Here is a 21,937-nt window from a genome sequence, read left to right as displayed (position 1 = left end):
TGATACTGTTAAATAAAAACAAGGTTTATCATAAGACTACAAATGCCCCCACCCCTACAGATTCGAAAGAACAAATCAATCATCTGACTGTTACAGTAACAAATCTATCTGTCCGTATACAAGGGTATTTTTATAATGCCTTTCACTTTTAGAGAGTTTGGCATGAAAACGGAAAAGCAATTCTAAAAATAGCAGAAGGCGCTACTTTATCCCATGATTAACACATGTACCAAGTTTGGAAGAAAATTCTGGAATAGTTTTGAGTTCTGGTCCAGAAACAACAACATTCCCCCCGTTTCATCTAACTTGTTCCCGTGGAAACAGGAAAAATATAACCTTTAAAAGCATAAAAAGTATGCGGTTTTCTGTTGTTTTAAAAATGTGTATCATGGAAGAAAGGTCCAACATCTATGTTGTCGAATGATACGTTGGCATTTATATTTCACGCACTCTCACACACAATGTCCTTCGCTCTTCATCTGGTTAAACATGAGTTATGAAAATGATCAAATGAAAACAATTCCAATAATGAAATGTCATACGAAATACAGCAAAATACATTTATAACGAACTCGGATATAACGAGCCAGTTTTGGTCCCAGCCATTTGTTGTATATATGCTTATAACAAACTACGGTTGTATCGAAATTGGTCCCTTTGAGTTCGTTATAACCGTAGTTTACTTTACATAAATAATGGTCACATTACATCATTTGAGTACCTGCATGTTTTTTTGTTAATTGTAGCTTAGTAAGGACAGGGTTTACTGGGATATCCGTATTGCCTTGACTAACAATGAGATGACACCCTGGGATGGTACTGAAGTACAGTAAATTAGAAAAATAGCTAAACAAACCGAAACATTGAAAATACATACATGTATTTCTAATACCACTGGTCATACACCTTTCAGCAAATTAGCTATGTACCGCAATAATATATCATAACATAACTATATCAACATGGTGTGCGATGCACAAGGACATTGCAATTTTACATTATTGCATATTACATGTGTATCTACTGGAGATAACTTTCACACAATCACTTGAAAGCTGGCATAAGTGAAAGTCATAAATTAAGGTATCAACTTAACAGCATTACACATTCTTAATGTTGTTTAACACATGAGACATATTGCACATATACAAAATAATATTTCAGCAACAAAAGCAAAGTTAATGAGCTTCAAGGACTTGAAAGAACCTTAATCAAACCTGAACTCCTTATGCATGAAATACACAACATGAGTGAGTGAGTGAGTGAGTATGTTTGTATGACGCTTTTAGCAATATTTCAGCAATATCACGGTAGAGGACGCCAGAAATGGGCTTCACACATTGTACCCATGTCGGGAATCGAACCCGGGTCTTCGGCTTTACGAGCGTACGCTTTAACCACTAGGCTACCCGACCGCCCCAACTCAGCACGAACGACTGCAATGTAGTTAACCCGACACGTAAGGAGTATTGGTACACAATTTATCCATACAGCTGTATTTTAATTTCGTTCGAGCGAGGAGCCAAGTTTGGTCTTTGTTATTTGGTAATAATGATTAAACGCTAAAAAATGTATTACAAGAAAAGCCATAAGTGTCGCGAATATCCATCTCAATAACATACAAACAAAATATACTGAACAGCATTGAAAACGCATCACCATGAAAATGGATGTATTTTTATCCGGGCTTAAGTCGTATGAAAATATATACGTGAATGAGTAATATACGACGTTCTGGACGAAGCATGAAGAAGAACAGCTCGTCAAAACACATTCCTAATTTTTTTTGTGAGTGAAATCACCAAAACGCAACAAATTGCGAGCACATCATGGAAAACGTGTTTGTTTCACGGGAAGCATGCAGAATAGGGCTATAAAAGACTGACTTTTAAAAGCCACATCACTTGTTGCTGCAGACGTAAAGGGTACTGACACAAGAAATGCCAAGATTAACAACAGAGGAACGTGAACGTGCCTTGGGCATGCTTCAAGTTGGTACGTCAAGTAGAGTCGTTGCACAACGGTTTCAATGCCATCATTCAACAGTCCTCAGGCTATTGAGCAGATATCAGCAGACTAGAACCACCAGAGATCGACCACGTCCGGGTCAACGTCGTGTAACTACACCACGTCAGGATCGCCATATTGTTCGTCGGCATCTTCGTGATCGTACACTTACGGCTACCAGGGCTGCAGCAACCCTACAAGGCCGACGGAATTGATCAGTGCTGACACCGTACGTCGACGTCTTCGCTCAGCAGGTCTACGTGCTGGACGTCCATATGCTGGACCCATACTCACTGATCGACATAGAAATGAACGTCTGCGTTGGGCCAAAAGGCATCGTCATTGGAGATTGCGGCAGTGGCATGGTGTGCGGTTCTCTGATGAGTCCCGTTTTCATTTACGGAATGGTGACGGTCGACTGCGAGTGTGGCGTCGACGTGGAGAATGTTACCACAATGACTGCGTTGTACAAACAGATGGATGGGGGGGGGGGGGGGGAGAGGAGGAGGAGTGTCATGGGGGGGGGGGGGGGGGGGCGGCATCAGTCATTACCATCGAACAGAGCTCGTTGTTTGTCGTGGAAGAGTTAATGCCCTTTACTACAGGAATAACATATTCGCAAATCACGTCATCCCATTCTTTCATCAGTACCAGGATATGCACACCTTCCAGCGCATGATAATGTAAGAGCGCACACAGCACGTGTTTCAACACAGTACCTAGCGAACAATAATGTGCCTCTGCTTCCATGGCCAGCCCTGTCACCCGATCTATCGCCAATTGAACATCTTATGGGATTACCTAGGTCAACGCCTTTCACGTCGTCCGCAAGTACAGAACCTGGGAGAACTTGAAGATACACTACGTCAAAAGTCGAATGCCCCAGAAAAATATTCGCAGACTTATTCGATCAATGAGAAGACGTTGCATGGCCTGTGTTGCTGTTAATGGCGGACATACTAGATATTGACTTTTCATTTTAACTCTGTGTCTTCCTTACACTGATGACGTAATTGTAATTACAAAATCGGTCATTGCTCAAGTGGTACTTGTTGTTACCCTGTCTGGCGCTCGGCATTAAGGGGCTAAAACAAGGACTGGTCGGCTCGGAGTCAGTATACTGTGTCTGAGTGGGGTATTCATGTTAAACTGCGACATGGTATCTCAGTGAGCTAGCACTATAAATCGGCATCAGTCCGGACTAGTACAAGCAGCCACACACACACACACACACGTATATGCACGTCGCTATATAAGTGCAATAATCTGGGACGCGACGTTAAACCCCATTTCACCTCACCTCATTGCTCAAGTTGTTTTTGTAATATTTCAAGATTTATTGCTGGGTGGTTTTCAGTGCTGTTCAGTATATTTTGGGTGTTGAAATCTTTCTTAAGTAATGAAAAATCCACCGCTGTGGTTGATAGCGTAGGTCATTTTTTCAGCAAATGCGTCTGCCTCGAAACCTCGCATCAGTTCGAGGACCAAACCGCATGTATGGGCAACCGGAAGTGGTGCTGGTCTTCTTTCCGGGACGAAAATGATAGACAATTTCTTGTCAAAACCTAGAGGTGGGACTCCCTCAGATCCGGTCCAAAACCTGAGTACATCAGGTACTATTACTGTGCTGTCTCCGCCTGCAACATGATGTAAGCACTATATTTGAAGTCTGAAAAGTATATTGACATGAAAAGCATTCGTACAACGTGTTTGGGTCGTCAGATGTATGTAAAATCACATGGATACATATGACATTAGTTTATTCCACTTACAACTTTATCCACAGCCTACATTTGAATTTGTCAGCAGACAAGAACCACCAGAGATGTGCCTTTTAGGATGAATATCAAATAGCACTCGTCACTAAACGTAGACCACGTCACAGACCTGCCTCAGGGCCTTGTTACTTTTATTGACATGAGCTGATATATTTGTTATATGAAGACACTCGGTTTGGGTTATTCGGCAAAACATGCAACAGATACGTTGACAGTTCTTTAATCTTTTCCAGACACACGGGTACAAAATAAGAAATGGATGGTGAAGACTTGTGAACGTATGCCATGGTAAAAAACACATGAAAAGTCGTTCTTATTTAAATATTTCTAACTCATTATCTCTTGTGCGACATTTTAAGTTGATACGTTACCACACTTCCTACAATTTGCGTCGTCATATCGTATTGATTGATTATTCACCCATAAAACATGGATATTCATTTTGGAAAGGACAGTATCTTTTACTTCAAGTATAAACAAGTTGTACAAACGTTGACATGTACAGCGAAATAATCGATGGGACAAAGCTGTTCGCTCGATGTTACTGTCCGACATCAGTTGAAAGTATAACAATTCAAGAAATGTGTGTTCTATTGTCTGTTGGCATGGTGGTGTATGCTCACGGGCTAGCTTGTAATATATGAAGTAAATGCCAATGCATCAAGTCTATGGTTTTATGCATATCTTTTTATTTCTTCAAACAAACTTTTCACAGAACCTCCATTTTACCTCTGATTTTGTTTTAACCTCCCATCTGTCATTTGTAACATTTAGTGGAAAATGTTCACTATTGATATCTTAATCGATCACTTACTCTCACAACCCCTCAGGTAATCTTCAAAGGCAAACATCGTGTCATCTTCTTTGGATCTGTTGTTTGAGCCAGATGGGGACAGATGTACGGAGTACATTGATTTTAGCTGACGATACGTGACAGGACCAACACTGTCGACAAAAATGCTTTCTGTAGTTTCCGGGGATCCTGTCACATACTGTAGAAACTCCATGTCCTGAAGTCCCAACCGGAACTGCTGAATCTCAGCATGAACCCTGTTAATGGTACAGTTATCATTAGATATACTTTAATATTTCACCTTCTGAAATTGTTGGTTGACTAATAAGATACTTACTACGAGAACCGGGTAAATCACTGGAAATCAGTAAAGTGACTTTCTGGCTAGGAGAGTTAAACTGTATGAAAATATATGTGAACATGTCCTCATGAAAACTCACCTGTAGAACATGTGGGACTTGAACAGCTGACGCACCAAGTCTTCTTTATCATCAATCTCCAGGTGGCATACTGGTTTCGTGACGCCTGAATCTATTATCCAGGCTGTTGCCTCCTCATTCTGGCAGACAGTCTTGAGAGCATTTGTTGTGTCACAGGTCAGTATCTGTTTTGGAAAACATTTCAAGGTAGGTATATTATAAATAAGTATGTAGAATATTTGTGATAGGTATAATCAAAGTAATAATGTATTTATCAATGGGGCGACAATATCTAGTAACATTCTGTTTATGCTAAATTCTAACTTATACATGGACCCATTGAATAAGTGGAAATATATGAGGACCTGTTCAAAACGAGTTGCAGCAATGGAGCCAATAAACTGAACTCAAATCCCTATATATTATGCACTAGACATGGGCTCTGCACATGAGGCTTCCCAAAGTTTCACTGCTAAAAGGGTCACATTTGTTTGCACACACGATACCAACCGAATTACACGTATATAGACATAAGACTAGTGTCCCTCGGCAATCACTGTGAGGGCCGAGAGCTAATACATATGTTTAGAACCAACATTCATCACACATTTCAGCTTCATCCCTATAGATCTCACGACAGATACGTGGTGCAATAAACAAAATTAACAGTCAGTTAGGTACATTTCGGGATAATTTAATCACATGGAGTCCTTAAATTAAACATACAATTGGCAGATACTTGTTCTTTTATCAACATCCGAACTATCATTTTAATCAATTGATTCTTCTTTGATATGCATTTAGAAGTTGGAGTACTAATCCTGAAACCAGATGCCGATCCCCGGGACCCACTAGGATACAGCTGTAAAGTTTATTTTAAACAAATGGTAAACAAAGTGGCTTGAAAGTAATACCATTTTGGCCGAGGAGCAGAATAGATTCCGTAGTAAGCTGAACACTGTAGAACATATACTCCTTATATTTTGTTATTAATAACAGCAAATTTTAAATTCTTTTCATCTATCATGTTGTTTTGCTGTGTTGTAGGGTTGTTGTATGGAGAAGCTGTGATGAGAGACTGGCCCGTAAGATTGTGCTGTATGCTTGTTTTGTATTGTCGGGTTTGATTATGTGTGTAGGTGTGTTGTTTAGTTGGGAGTGGCTTGTTACTTTGTTTGTGTCTTTGTGCGTGGATGAGGCTTCTTTTTTGTGGAAGTGGAAGTGGATGCGAGTGAGGACGTGGATGATAATGCAGATAAGGTAGTTAGTATGGATGCGGGAATGGATACAGGTAGATTATCTTTTAGAAATAGGGTGTGCATGAGGGTGAGGGTTCGGATGTCATTCTTGCCTTGTAATTTTATCTGTAGGGCGGGTGACACAATAATATAATATTCTTCATCTTCTTCTTCTTGTCATCCGTTAATACTACTGACTTCACCTGTTACGATGTTTCCGTTATATCATCCCTCTTTTGTGTTAATAACAGTGTAACTACAGCCTCATCTACTCAACTGTATTAACACTTCCTCATTCCTGTACACATATACTTGTCAACCTTACTCAGTACATCACTTGCTTGATAAGCCTAAACCGAAACATTGTACTAAAGAAGTTGTTCATCTATACATCTTATTCTTACTTGAACTATACCATTATTTTATCCTCTGATGAAAATACCATATGTTTTCTTGCCTTATGCAGCATGTTACGGACATGCATATCAGGTACATCATCCAGCCGGATGTCTCCAACCTCACGCCCAACCAGGAAAGCATAAGCTGATCCGCTAAAGAATGGAAAGCCGGGTCCGCCATTGAGCAGGCTCCACGCGACCATTTTTCCAGCTTCTCTGTAGCGGCCAGCTTCAAGTGCTCCCACATCGTGTCGGAATGATGATCCTTCCAAGATATTGGCCTTTAAATCTTTCATCAGGTCGCTAGAATATTGTAAAGAATGAAGACATGTCAGTATACAGATGAAGCCGGACGGTGAAAAAGACAATAGAGAAACTTGCAGCTCAAGTTTTAATGTATTCAGTGTACAAACATTTCAAAGACAATGGCTATGTGACACTGTTGATGTTTGCTGTTCGCTTTGTCTCATAGTTACATACAATATCTATTTACATATCTGTGCCTCTCACTTAAGTACTGTCGTAGGGCGTGATATTAAACATTCGGACCCATTCCTGTATCAAACACTTACGTAAAAAATTCCCGCATGGGTCCGCCATCATCTGCACCGTCTTCTAAGCCCACGTCTTCATTTGAAAATTCGACAAAGACCCTCCGCCTGAAGTCAAAGGCTGACCTATGGACTGCCCTCCGCGCTGTCTGAAGCACCCTTTTTCGCTGGATCAGCACTGGCTGGGTGCCTTCCATCACCACCTCACTCCTCCACACCTCTATTATCTCGCTGAGAGTAAGACTTAAAAGACAAAGAAAGTAGCAAATAAAGCAAACATATTCAGCAAGATATAATGGTCAAATTACATTGAACATATTTATTGAGTAGTACGAATCTACGCCGATCCAATTCATTCATGTTGGCAACACATCACATGAAACGGACTCATCTCATACATATGATCATATACAGCCATACAATAAATACGTTTTGACCACATTTTTAGGAAAATTCATTTTGACCACATTTTTAGGAAAACGTGCTATATGGGTGCCATTTGATCAAAAACCTGTTAATATAGTATGTGAGTTAATATTTAACATCACATTGGTTATATTTTAGCCATATCATGAGGAGTGTTCATCCAGATCATTTGTGTCTGCACAAGCAAGTAGTTTGCAAACAAGAAGACAGACGTCGAGGGAGGACTTTAGGTTCATATCGTGTTTTATCTCTTTAGATTTGGTCATTGTGGTTTTGTATTGAAGTTCTAACATACGTAATCAATGTTTGATTACACACAAGGCACTGGGTAGTTTACCTGTCCTTTGTGGGGGTAAGTTCTGGAACTGTGAGTTGTGGATCTGGCAGCTTGTCGTCATCATCTGATTCCTAAACAAATTGAAATATTTTAATGAAACAGCTGAAACGTTTTCCCGTGACTATATGACAAAGGTTTAAAATGAACACATTGGTTTGAAAACGTGTCAACATGTTGCGACAGTTATATTTTCATGATATTTTTTACTACCTTGTTTATAACAGATCCAAAAGAGACCTCATGCAAATATAACAATATGATATTAAAAAAGTAACCCTGTTTGTCATTTCATGAGAAAAACATATAGAGAATTGTTGCTTGTACATTTCTGTATATGTCAGAAGCACGCACATGATGTTACACCACTGCAACATCTTTGAAATGTTTTGCAAATTGTACACTTGACTGTCACCATACCAATAGCATCCATACATAGGTTACAAACCATATCCAGCATGTTCTCCATGTCCGGCCGTTGTCTATTGAAAACAATAGTTGGTGTGCCAGAATATGATGGCATGTCATTCCCCATATGCTGAAGCAGAAACAACATTTGTGTGCAATTTGAATATTCACAAAATTAATTAATATGGATTTATACTTGTCAAAATCAGACTACAGTTAAATCCAATTTATCATTCTTTTATTTCCTCTTTGTTTACTGAGCCGAGGTGTCATATACTTCTTAGAGTGTGGAGTTAACTTGACTCAATTGCTGATTGGTCGGAGCCGACATACATGTAATTGGCAGTCGACACTTCGGGTCCGTGTCTTGAAAAAAGTGTTCTATTAGCTACCCCCCCCCCCCCCCCCCCCCGACACACACACACACACACACCTTTAATAGCTCTAATACAGTTGTTTTGACTTGTTTACATATTTGCGCTGATAAAATCACTTTTTGATCTGCGTGAGCGTAGAGTGGATTTATTTGTAATAGTCAACAATTAGTACAATTAGTAGTTATTTAATACACCTGTGAACCTATAACCGTGTTTTCATTGTCACTTTATTCTTATTTTATGACACTCCTGATCAGAGGGGTACAGCTCCGTGACAGTGCTCTAATACAACACTTACAACCAATTAGGCTACATATATCGTGCTTCAGTTACGTAATCAGCACTTTAATTGTCTACTGAGAAATACTCACAGGACTGCTACTTGCACGAGCTGGAGTGAGGTCACCTGGTTCTTCTTGCTCTTCAATAATATTTGTGCATTCCTCGAATGCTCCCTGTACCGAAAAAACAAATGTATTGAATTTTGTTGTCAGCGTGTCATTTTTGAAATACACTGGTGTGTTTCTCAGCATGCAAAATAATAATAACAACAACAATAATAAAAATTATCAAAGTAATGATAATAAGTATCATGAAAATAACCAAAAAAACATTTCCATAGTTAATCCAGTGAATAACCACTAAATGCAGAGTCCATTGTATGATTCCCACTATATCATAAGCATGTGTTTATGGACCACTGGCAAATAATCATGATACCAGGTGTTCGCGAAAAGTTGAACGTATCCTGCCCCAGTGCTAGCATCCGTCAGAAAACACGTTCAAAGCCAAGTCAAATCTTCAAGTGAACAAATCCGGGAACGAAACGTGCAAGTCAAAATAAAAATAAGGAATTGCATCGGAAATCATTTTGGTCTTTAATGCATACAATTTTGAAATGTTCTGCCCACACCTACCACACTCACTCACTCACTTGAAAGCTTTAATAGTACCTTGAATACTGTTCAAACAACTTTTGAACATGTGTGGCATGACGTTATTTGAAATCTTCGTCGAGAGAGCAAGCTCCGTTGCACCTCTACCGAATATGTAGACAAAAGGGCTGGAGCTGCCGGCTTATTGCTCGACATAAAGGGTGACTTTTGGTAAGAAATGTAATCCCTCTTGTCATACAGTCTCTATAATTTCCAGCTCAGGTGGGTAAACGGCAAAGCAAGATCCAATATCCACAACATAGCTACTCAGATATACTTACAGGACTGTTGTTTGCTGTACTGAGGTCATCTGGTTCTTCTTCGGCAAGAGATTCTGTGGCTGTACATTCCTCTCCTGTTCCCTTTACCAAAAACAAATGTTATGAATTTCGTCTTCAGTGTGTCTAATTTGAAGCACAATAATTATCTGTGTTTCTCATCATGCGATAATAATAATAATAATAATAATAATAATAATAATAATTTAAAAAAATTAAAATGACAAAAACATTTCCATAGCTACTGAAGAGAATGACCACTTAAAGCAGAGTCCTTTGTATGAATCCCACTCTATCATCAGCATGTGTTTATGGATCACTGTCAAATAGTCGTGATACCAGGTGTTCGCGAAAGGTTGAGCTTTTCCTGCTTCAGTGGTAGCACCGTCAAAACACATGCAAAACCAAGTCACCTGGACAACCCCGTTAACAAAAGGTGAAAGTCAAAATGAGGAATTACATCGGGCATAATTTTGGTCACTGATGCATCAAATGTTTAAATGTCCTGCCGATATCTACCAGAAAAGGTTTTGAACGATTTAAGGGGACGTTGAATACTGTAACCCTGTTCAAACAACTTTTGAGCATGTGTGGGATGGGGTTCTTTGAAATCTTCGCAGGAAGTGCTTGCTCGATTGCACCTCAACAAAAATGTAGACAGAAGGGCTATACTCACAACGTGTCTACTTGGAAATACTCACAGGACTGTTGTTTGGATGAACTGGGGTGAGGTCATCTGGTTCTTCTTGGGCAATAATAGATGTACGTTCCTCTACTGCACCCTGTACCGAAAAACAAGTGTATATAAGTTTGTTTCAGTGTTGAAACACAAACGTTGTGTGTTTCCATCGTTTCCAAAATATTTCCAAAGTTAATCCAGAGAATAACCACAAAAAGCAGAGTCCATTGTATGATTCCCACTATATCATAAGCATGTGTTTACTGACCACTGTCAAATGGTCCTGCCCAGTTCTTCCAGAAAACCCGCCGTGATATTGCTGGAACATTGCTAAAAGCGGCATAAACCATACTCACTCACATGAAAGCTTTAATAGGACCTTGAATACTGTAACCCTGTTCAAACAACTTTTGAGCATGTGTGGCATGAGGTTATTTGAAATCTTCGCAGAAAGAGCAAGCTCGATTGCACCTCAATCTCATTAAAATCAGATCTTAGTTCTCGCTACCGCTAAACAAAGATCTGAGGACATCCCATTACAGGTCACGTCAGACCGACCTTTCGCGAACTTTGACCAACCAATGGAATGATTAACAAGAAGTCGACAACAGCCAATCAGGGGGCAGCTTAATCAAGATTTACGGCACGAGTTTCGAACTGGCGACTACGCTTCGAAACATATTTGGACATGTACGCGATTAGATTTTAAAAAAATGAACAAAACAACACTCTGGAATGGCTAATAGATGGTCTAGATTGTTTGAATACAGACACAAAGCCCATAACTGTCGTTCGGAATACCATGTGTGTGTTGTTTCGCGGTTGTAAGATCAAATATCACATTCCAACAGTAACTTTCATATCTGATAAGCGATGTTCTGATTGTTCAGATGAAAGGTCGTTCTGACATGACCATCAATGGGATGTCCTCAGATCTTCGTTTAGCGGTAGCAAGATCTAAGATATGATTTTAAAGAGATTGGATTGCATCTCTACAGAAATGTAGACAAAAGGGCTGGAGCTGCCGGCTTATTGTTCGACATAAAGGGATACTTTTGGAAAGTTTATGTCATCCCTCTTGTCATACAGTCTCTATAATTTCCAGCTCAGGTGGGTAAACAGCAAAGCAAGATCCAATATCCACAACATAGCTACTGAGAAATACTCACAGGACTGCAATTTGCATGAGCTGGGGTGATGTCATCTGGCTCCTCTTGGGCAATAATGAATGGACATCCCTCTACTGCACCCTGTACCAAAAACCAAATGTAATGCATTGTGTTTTTAGTGTGTCTATTTTGAAACACAATAAGTGTGTGTGCTTCTTAGTGTACATAGACACATCAGTTACATATCATCGTCAACGGGTTGTGATGTTTAATATGACTAGGACTGCAATAATTAACAAATTGAACTATTGCAGGAATATCAGTTTCAAATCCGGAAATAGACTCTGCAAACAAGTGAAACGGTTACAGTGATGACATTCGGTGTTGGCGAAAGGATCGGCTAACTGATCAACATTGACGAACTCTTGTTGTGTCTACAGATTTATTAACGACTCCGGAAATCTCTCCCGTCACGTGACGGCCATGTTGACATCCTGTACCTGATGTAAAGGTATCACTACCCGTTGTCATTGCAACAGACTTGCTGTCATAGTTCTTAAAAGACTTGTGCAATATAATTATGCTATTATTCTAATCTATTTGCCGTGTTGCTGTCAGTGTAAACTAAATGCAATTGTGTATACATCGTTCCAGGTATGAAATAGTGATATCAAAAATAATAGAGCTGACACACACTTTGTCTGAGGTCATTGGCTAATAAACATTCACAGCACGAGGGATAAACACTGTATGAACGTCATCGCTAGCTCCAACTCTTATACAGTTTGGCCTTCTCTCTGGGAACTCCAAAGAACACAAAATTTAACTTAATTCTTTATTGAAATTACGCATACCCCAGACTGAATCTCTGACGAGGTTTGCGTACTCGCCACGGTCCGTGATCTTGTTGACCTGGATCTTGTTCTCCTTGATATTGCCGCATCTGAACACTGAATGAATTTATATTTTATATGAATTTGAACTGGTATTAACATGAACATTTAAATAGCATGTTCACTTCTTATAACGGTAACAAAAACTCATGTCGGTTCAACCAACAATAATGGTGACCTAATACGTATGATGCAAAGTTCTGTTAACCATATAACCATTTTAAGTAAGTAAGTAAGTTAGTAAGTAACCTGTGTAATATACTCAACAACAAAAGTTCCTGTAACACCAATAATTAAGAGTATTTTTCAAACAAGTAACGTTTGGTTTTCATTATTGTAGTACATGTATCACACAAACGCAACTGCGACAGAAAAGCATGCATGGCATTGCAAAAGTTGACTTTTATGCAAGCCCAATGCATTTCACTACCCAGGAATGGGTATAAAAACATGTGCGTTAACGGGATTCCATATGCATTGTTTAGCATCGTGCTGACAACAACCACTCAGAAAAACAACAAAATTACTCAATTATTCAACATTACAAAATGCCCTACTTGTCCGAAAATGAGCGTCTGCGAGCCATTGGTATGCTTGAAGCAGGATAGAGTCAACGTGATGTTGCAAGACAATTTAACGTCCACAGAAACACCATTTTGTGTTTATGGCAAAGTTGGCAACAGACAAATGCAGTCAGAGACCATCCTCGGAGTGGCAGGCCACGCATGACCAATAATGGACAAGCCAACTGAATTCGAACAACACACCTACGAAATCGATTCCAGCCAGCAACATTAACTGCAAGAAGCATCACGGGACCCTGGCCTTCGACGAATATCTTCACAAACCGTACGTTGTAGCCTCAGATGTGCAGGGATTGTCGCCAGAAGACCCACCAGACGTCCCGTTTTGACAGGACACCACCGTCAAGAACGTCTACAGTGGCGCAGGCAGCGTCTACGCTTGACGGCCATGCATTTGGGACAAGTTCTATTCATTGACAAGTTTCGTTTTCACCTCAGCCACAGCGATGGACGGATTCGAGTGTACCGACGTCGAGGTGAACGTTACGTCAATCATTGTGTCATGGAAGAAGATCGGTTCGGGAGCGGCAACGTTATGGTATGGGGTGGGATTACAGCAGGCCCGTTTGATGGTGGTAATCTCAATGCACAGCGCTACCGCGACGAGATCATCGGCCCAGTTGTTCTACCGTTTTTGCGTCGTCATGGCCCAGGCATTACCTTTCAACATGACAACGCCCGGTCGTATTGCTCGACTTGTTCAGGATTCTCCTCAACAAAACAACGTGAATGTCATCCCCTGGCCGGCTCGCTCCCCTGATCTCTCACCAATCGAGCGCATGTGGGATGAGATGGATCGGCGCCTTCGACGTCAACCACGTGTTCCACAGACACTCCAGGAACTTCATGCTCCAGCAGGATTTTGTGCGACGCCTGGTCCATTCCATGAGACGAACATGTGTTGCTTGCATCGCAACCAGAGGTGGACACACGCTATTGATTTGTAAATGGACATTTTGGCATGTTCATGATTTTTTATGAAATCATGCATTTTCCGAAGTCAGTATGGCTAATTAATCCATTTGAACACTTACAGGAGTCTTTAATCTGTTGCGAACCGAAATTGTTTCAGATTTGATAAAAAACATAACTTTGCATTAAATATTATTCAATGTCACGGAACTTTTGTTGTTCAGTATATATTGTACATGTACTTGCATTTGTTGTGTCACCTACCTCTACTGGCTGTGTGTGCAAATAAAACCGGATAGGGTTTGTGGACATTCTTTGGACGTATGAACTAAAGGGTTCGTCAGTTCGCCAATTCTCAGAAACACGTTGTGCGTTGAAATAGCACAGCGAGCACCGAACCTCATCTATTTTGATTTCGTCAAATGATTTCCCTCCCGGAAAAAACAAGTTTTGTGCGTAATGTAGCATCCCATCATGAGTCATGTCTTTTGGGGCATCAAAGTGGTGTTTGCCACCACCCCTACGCTCGGACATGAGTTGAAATCGTCCTTTTGTGTGATGCTTCCAGCCCAGTTCCACTTTCCTTGTGGCCCCACATTTGGCATTGCCAGTCCTTCTCCTCTTCCTACGCTCCATGAAGGTTGTCAGTACGGATGATCTACAACCTGTAATACAATGTATGATATTTCCGAATATATATGTGCAACTGACATAAATACGTTTTGTTGGCAACTATGTGAGCCTCAATCACACCTCATGTACATTTGAAATGAAGATTCAATGAAATTATTTTACAAATTCGATTAAGGTTATTATAATAAGTCTGTCTGTTAACTATGTTACTCGATGTTTCAACACGTTCAGTTCCCAAATAAAACCAGAGCCCCAGAGTGAAGCTTATCACCGAACAAAACAATAATTTCTGCATTACGTCTATTTGTTGGTACTATCTGTGTGGCCTAGTAGGTAGAGTGTCTGGCTGGGGAGCGGAAGATCGGAGGTTCGATCCCAGTCCGCGTCATACCAAAATACGTCAACGGTGGCACTTGTTACCCTGCCTGGCGCTCGACATTAAGAAGATATCTCAGCTTGCTTTATAAATCGGGACCAGTACAAGCAAACACACATACACGCGTGCATTTACGTCGCGAGATAATCTTGGACGCGACGCTGAACCCCATTTCACCTCACCACCTCCTGTTGTGGATACACTCACACAGATGACCTTATTTTCAAATCCCAAGATCAAACCCTAGATTACTTTATCCTACTTAATGTCGATGCAAAAATACACACAAATACAGTCTTAAATTGTAAGGTCGTTACAATCATATCTGAGACCCGCCTCAAACTGACCTCGTAATGCGGCATCTACAGTTGAAAGATTCTTTTGTTTCTTCTTTGAACAACCGTTAATATATAGTTTCCTACTGGTTTACGTTTGGGTTGTAATAACATTCAAAATCCCACAGCCTTGGTTTCCGGCAAGTTTTCATTAAAATATATGACATATTTTGATTTAAAAGAATTTTCACACATTAAGTTTCCTTGTGGTTTCCATTTGTCAGTTTAAAGATACACACTTACTAAACGCAATACACACAAACACATTTCTTTACCCCAGGAATCACGACTAACAGTTGATATAAATGTTATGCTATAATGTCTGATTTGAAGTTCAAAGTTAATTAATTAGGGGACAAGATTGAGCCGGTTTATCTGGAGCAGCTTGATATGATTTCCGTTCACGCATATTCGGATCCATTGTAAATATAAGTAACAAAAACCATGTCCATAATCCAGAGAAATTTCATTTACATTCGAGTCCATTATAAAATTCCGACTGCAGCATATTAAGCATGTTTTATGAATCACTACCATATAGTTTGCCTATACTGCCACACCAGTGAAACCCGTCACAAACACATGAAAAGCCACATCAATTCTTCACCTGAACAAACACGATAACAAGTGAATATAGAATTTAAATTGGAACTCATTCCGATATATCCAAAATATAAAATTTTGTATATTTGGTATTTCCAAAAATATACAATTATGTATATTTGATATATCCAAATATATACAAGTTTGTACGTTTGGTATTTACAAAAACATACCATTTTGTATATATAGTATATAAGTTAACGAAGGCAGCTGGCGTCAGTGGAGAGTTTCAGCAACTGAAGAGGCGAACAACTCAATTTGAGTTTATGAATTTGAATATATAAAGGAACGCCCGTCACAAATATGCAGTACAATCACTGAACACACAGAATCGCAGATTGTCGCTATCGTACATTGAGGGTGAACGTGAACGAAGCCGTGCAGGATGCCTTACGGTGACATGTCTTCAGAACACGCAGTGAGCTCGGGTATGTTTATTAATAATGATACTTGCATATTTCATGAAATTGATATTAAATAAATTGATTCAGAATATGACAACATAAAATCATATATGTTTTTAAATGCAACACATTAAAAACATATTCAAAATTGTAAATAATTGTTATCAAGGTCTTTGAAAGGCATTTAGAAGTGATACACATATATTCTCTTCTTCATTATTATAAAATACAGCATGTGGTTAAAACATATCTATTTTCACAAAAACGTGAAGCGCTTATGTTTGTACCGCTCCATTACACATAAGACATGATAAATTTGAAAAACATCAATGAAGGTTAGACGTAACAAATGAATTGTACATGCCAAGCTAGATGTGTGTATATATATATACATACATACACAGCTTGGCATATATATATCTATTTGCATTTTTTAGTAAACAATTCATTTAATTGAAGTTTGGAATACAATCTAATGTTTGGTTTTGCTCTTCCCTACTAAAATACGAATTTCCGCATAGTACTGTTTGTAAAGAATAACCATGTTGGTAAAAATAGTTAGCGCGAGTGTGTTGGGTTTAACATCGCTTTTAACAGTATCACGGCGTGTCAGCTTAGTGTGGGAGGAAAGCCCGAAGTGATGCAGGTCTCAGACGTTTACCACTTCGGTAAATCACACGAGCACGGTGCTGAAAAACCTAGAAACATAATCGGGGAAAACCGGGTTTCAAACCCACAATCATAGGTTTGTGGCGTGCCAAGGAACGCAACTCTGCACAGCGAATCGCGGCGCCTTAGACGACTGGGCCACCCGTGCCCTGTGGTAAAAATACATTTCATTTCGAAGAACATATTAATTTCTGCACACAGAATTTCTGTCGGTATGACATCCAGACTGTGAATAATTTGACACAATATGTTTCCATTATTTAAATCCCTGTGTATACTATTATGTCCCCTTACGTGAAGCAAATTCTTAAATTGTCTAAAGGTATCTGCTCCCGTTAGGTTTTCTGGTAACATATTCCAAAGTTGTGTTGTAGCTGGTATGAATGAATCTGCATAAGCTTTTGTTTTACACTTCACTGTTTGAAGATTAGTTTTATCCCTTAAGTTATAATTTGTGTTTTCCGAAACTGTATTAGGAATAAGCCTCAAAAGATACTCCGGGGAGAAATGCTTATTCATTTTGTAAAACACTACCAGTTTTGTATTGTATCTTCTGTCTTTTAATGACTTACAATTCGTTTCATTGTAAATCTTCTGATGACTTATACCCCGGATAGAGCCACATGTGATTCTGAGAGCATCTGAGTTTAATTTCTCCAATAGATTAGCTTATTCATTAGTTAAGTCGTCCCAAAAATGACAACAATAATAAAAAAAAACACTGGTAAAATAAATGATTTGTACATCGTTTCTAAGGTAGTTCGGCAAGACGATATTCGTCACTGCTTAAACAATTAATCAGAGGACAACATTTCCTTGCAATATCATCAATGTGCATTTTCCATGTACAATTATAAAGTAATATCTAGGTGCTTAGGACTTTGTACATCTTTCATTTCTGTACCATACATACATAAGTTAGGTTTGCGACTAGGGTCAACTTTACGGGTAAATTGAATATATTCAGTTTTTTCGGGACTAAATTTAACTTGCCATCTAGCAGCCCATTCTGAACTTCTGTCCAAGTCATTATTGAGATTACGAGCAGCTATATCAGGATCTTATACGATCCCATACAAAGATGTGTTATCAGCAAAAAGTCTTATATTACTATTTATTCCTTCAACAATGCCATTGATATAGATAATAAACAATAATGGCCCCAAGACCGAGCCCTGTGGCACACCTGCCAAGACAGCTTTTGGATCTGAGCTCTAGCCATTTATAACTACCTTTTGATATCGATTTTCTAAATAACTATCAAACCATCTCAATACATTTCCACGGATACCATAATGTTAGCTATATGCTTATGAATAATTCCTTTGTTCCAAACTTTATCAAAAGCTTTACTTGTGTCACAAAATATAGCTCTAACTTCCTTACCTACGCCTAAAGCCTTTTCAATAAATTCATATAAATATGTCAACTGATGTTTAAACCATTTCAAGAAATCGAACCAATTTACAGGCTATAAGTTGTAGAATGATATGCCAAGTCATTCAACCTGGATACCATTAATAATTGGAATGGTTACCTTATTTAGATACATGCTTGGGAAGTCAAAGGATGATTATACTTGGACAATGTTACTAATATACAGTTCCCCAAACTTAAACCATGGTACCAGGTTCTGCCACATAATCCTTTATCACTATCACTATCACATCTCAGACAACGCATCATGTTCTTGTGGCTATCCCATTGAAGACATACTGCATTGTTTTCACATACCCCAACTACAATATTTTAAGAAACGATTTTTCTTTCTATTTTTAAGGTAAGAGTTTAAATTCAGTGCTTTATGGGAATGGAAAAGAAACAAAATCTGTCAATTTAGCAATTTTGAATTCGGTCCACATGAACATTCTACGTTCTGGTAGATTTACACTATTGTAATAACTTAAGAAATATGTATATAATATGTATGTATATATATATTTTACCTAACACGTTTCCGTATTACTTGATAAATATTAATTTGTTGTGGGGCGGTATTTACCAATACAGATTCATTTACCGAATTAAAATTTCCTTAAATCATGAGCAATTCCCCACTCAAAGTAGGACATCTCCCCACATCCAACTTTTTGTTTTGTTTTGTGAGAATTATTAAGAGGAAGTGTGGTTGGGGACTTTGGGAATATTATAAATGTATATTGATTGCCATGTTGTCTGACAGTAGATCTTAATCACCGGGTGTGACAGGAAAGGATATCGAGCAAACTGAGTTTTGGAGATATCAAATGTAACCGTTTGTTATCAGAGAAGATTGGTAGTAAACACTTAATACCAGGTAGATATGATATCTATAGGATTTATAATCCATTCTTTCTCTGTGACAAAGAATTGTGGGTATAAGTGTTCAACCATTTAATGAATGAAGGAATATATATGAATACTTTTTCATCGTGCATTATTACAAGAAAACGTTGATTTTGAAATTCTTTATTCATATATTTTTAAGTGTATTTATTTTGTCATTTCAAAAAGTTTCAATTTTATCTTCAAAGGTGAAATTATATGTACTATATAAATTGTTTTCAGTCAATTTTCGATAAATACGAATTACCTAAAATGATGTTACATGGATGTTATCAAGTATGCCACAGACCCTTTGGTCTGTTGGCATCATATCGCCTTCTCGTCTTGTTGCCTACAGTCTTATAACAACAAGTTATACTGATTGTCAAGTTGGACTGATAGTCAGAAGTCATTGACAGATAGTGCAATATCTACCCCTTGTGAAGATGTTGATATTATGATGCATAAAATAGATATACAAACATGATCACGGTCTAAGGGATAACAAGTCACAATAGTCCAAAAGCACTAGTCATACACAAAGTCATTTAAACTTCAATAGAGGGCCGGTATCACGAAATATATTCGCCCCCAGAATAAACTATCCCCCACCCTACGAAATAAATTCTCCCTCCAGAATATTTCCTCCTCCGGTCGTTTTATAAATACTTGCTATGCAGTTCAACAGATGAGGGTCCCCGCTTTTCCTTTCGTTTTTCATAATAATATTTGTTTAAAGTTGTATATAACGTATGAATCCCTTCTCAGATTACTTTATCTCATTTCTATATGACGTACTATTTTACTTCTCTGTGTTGTTCTTGTTTTCTCTTCAGTATGAGGTTATACTGTATCAATTTTACTATTTTGATATATTTGCAATATGTTGTGGTCATCAGTTATGCAAATCAGTTTCGGTGTGTCTTTTCAACAAGGTGTTCTTCATTAAGATTCATTAAGCCTGAGCGGGAGGCGCGCGTGGATATGTTGACAGTTTTTAAGTAGTTAGTGTTAAAACCGAATGTTTGCGAGGATTAATAAGATTTCTGAATTCAGTTACAACAGTTACCGTACATGTATTTGTTACATTAAATCACATAAACAAACAAACATCCACCATACCCAGCTCCCTTAGTTCTCCTCCCCAACCCCATCGGCATCTATTCCAAATCTCAAAATTCCCAAATTCTATATGAGCAACCCCTAAAGACCCCCCCCCCACCCCCCCTCCCCGGGCCCGTGTGAAATGACCCCTGATACTTTATGAATACTTTATGACAGTTTATGGAGTAAAAATCAATGCTGATTAGTCAAACCGCTATGCAAGGTTTTTTTCAAAGGAAATTAGGCCATATTCTGTAACATTACCATTGGCTCGGGTAGAACCACGCGGTTCAAGATAATCGAGCACTGTTCGACTTTTTCTTAGCCGAGCGGTCTTAACAGCGCCAATGGAAATACTACATCATAAATGAACTGTTTCGATTTGCGCGGTTTTACCAACCGCTGGCCCCCAGCGGTTTGCAGTTGGTGAAACCGCACCAAACCGCGCACAATGGAAACTAAGTCGCCCAACGTTTAGCATAGGTAAAACATGCATATGGGGGAACATTGTAATGTTGGTACAGTTTATCGTGTCTTCGTGCTTTAGCATTACACATTGACTATTCATATTCCTCAAGGTTTTAATGTTTATTTGTTTATGTATTTTTAAATATTTTTTTCTCTCCTTTATTTTTTCTGGGTTATATATTTATCTAAATATACATTTAGTTACTTGTATGTGTGGGGGTGTTTTACAGAAACATGGTTGCACCATGATATTTCTAGCCACTGATATTACACTGATACCATTTTCAAATCGTAGCCCGTATTAAGGAATATATTTTAGATCTTAAATCAGAGTATAACGGACAGCCTGAGCTGGAGGCGCGCGTGGATATGTTGACAGTTTTTACGTAGTTAGTGTTAAAACCGAATGTTGAATGGATTAATAAGATTTCTGAATTCAGTTATAACAGTAACCGTACATGTATTTGTTACATTAAGTCATTTCATTCAAATTTGTTTGGTATGATATATGTCTTATAATTCTTTTAGGATGGAAGGTACAGTTACCAAATAAAATATGCTGAAATATCAATTCATTATGGCCATATTTCATAATCTTTTTTTTAAAGTTACCCTCCTTACATTAAAGATAACTATTTAAAGAATATAGTACTTAATTACTACTCCCTTGTTGTCATCCATGTTTTCTGGTATAACCCTATACATGTGTATTTTTCGTAATTCACTTGATGCACAGTTAATGAATTTATTACAGGTATAATTAGTGGTAGATTACCTGACAAAGGTTCCCATTTGCCATTTATTGTGTCTAGGGTAATTATTCAATCTAAATCCAGGTTTAAAGTGAGGTGAAATGTGTGTTATGTAAAATGCTCGTGACGTGCCAACCCAGCAAGAGATGAATGATCAGTTGATTTACTTT

The 21,937-nt window shown here is 38.6% G+C and overlaps 1 protein-coding gene across 1 annotated transcript in view; it reads right to left on the bottom strand.

Annotated features, from left to right (window-relative positions):
- LOC139450155 (uncharacterized) overlaps window positions 1-21,937 on the bottom strand; it is an 88,052-nt gene that overhangs the window by 25,547 nt on the left and 40,568 nt on the right. The gene's annotated exons all lie outside the window — the stretch shown is intronic.

Source organism: Haliotis cracherodii, unplaced genomic scaffold (assembly GCF_022045235.1).
Source record: "Haliotis cracherodii isolate W230 unplaced genomic scaffold, xgHalCrac1.p SCAF_8, whole genome shotgun sequence".
Classification (NCBI taxonomy): domain Eukaryota; kingdom Metazoa; phylum Mollusca; class Gastropoda; order Lepetellida; family Haliotidae; genus Haliotis; species Haliotis cracherodii.
Note: the sequence above shows the minus strand (reverse complement) of the source record. Positions and strands in the feature narration are given on the sequence as shown.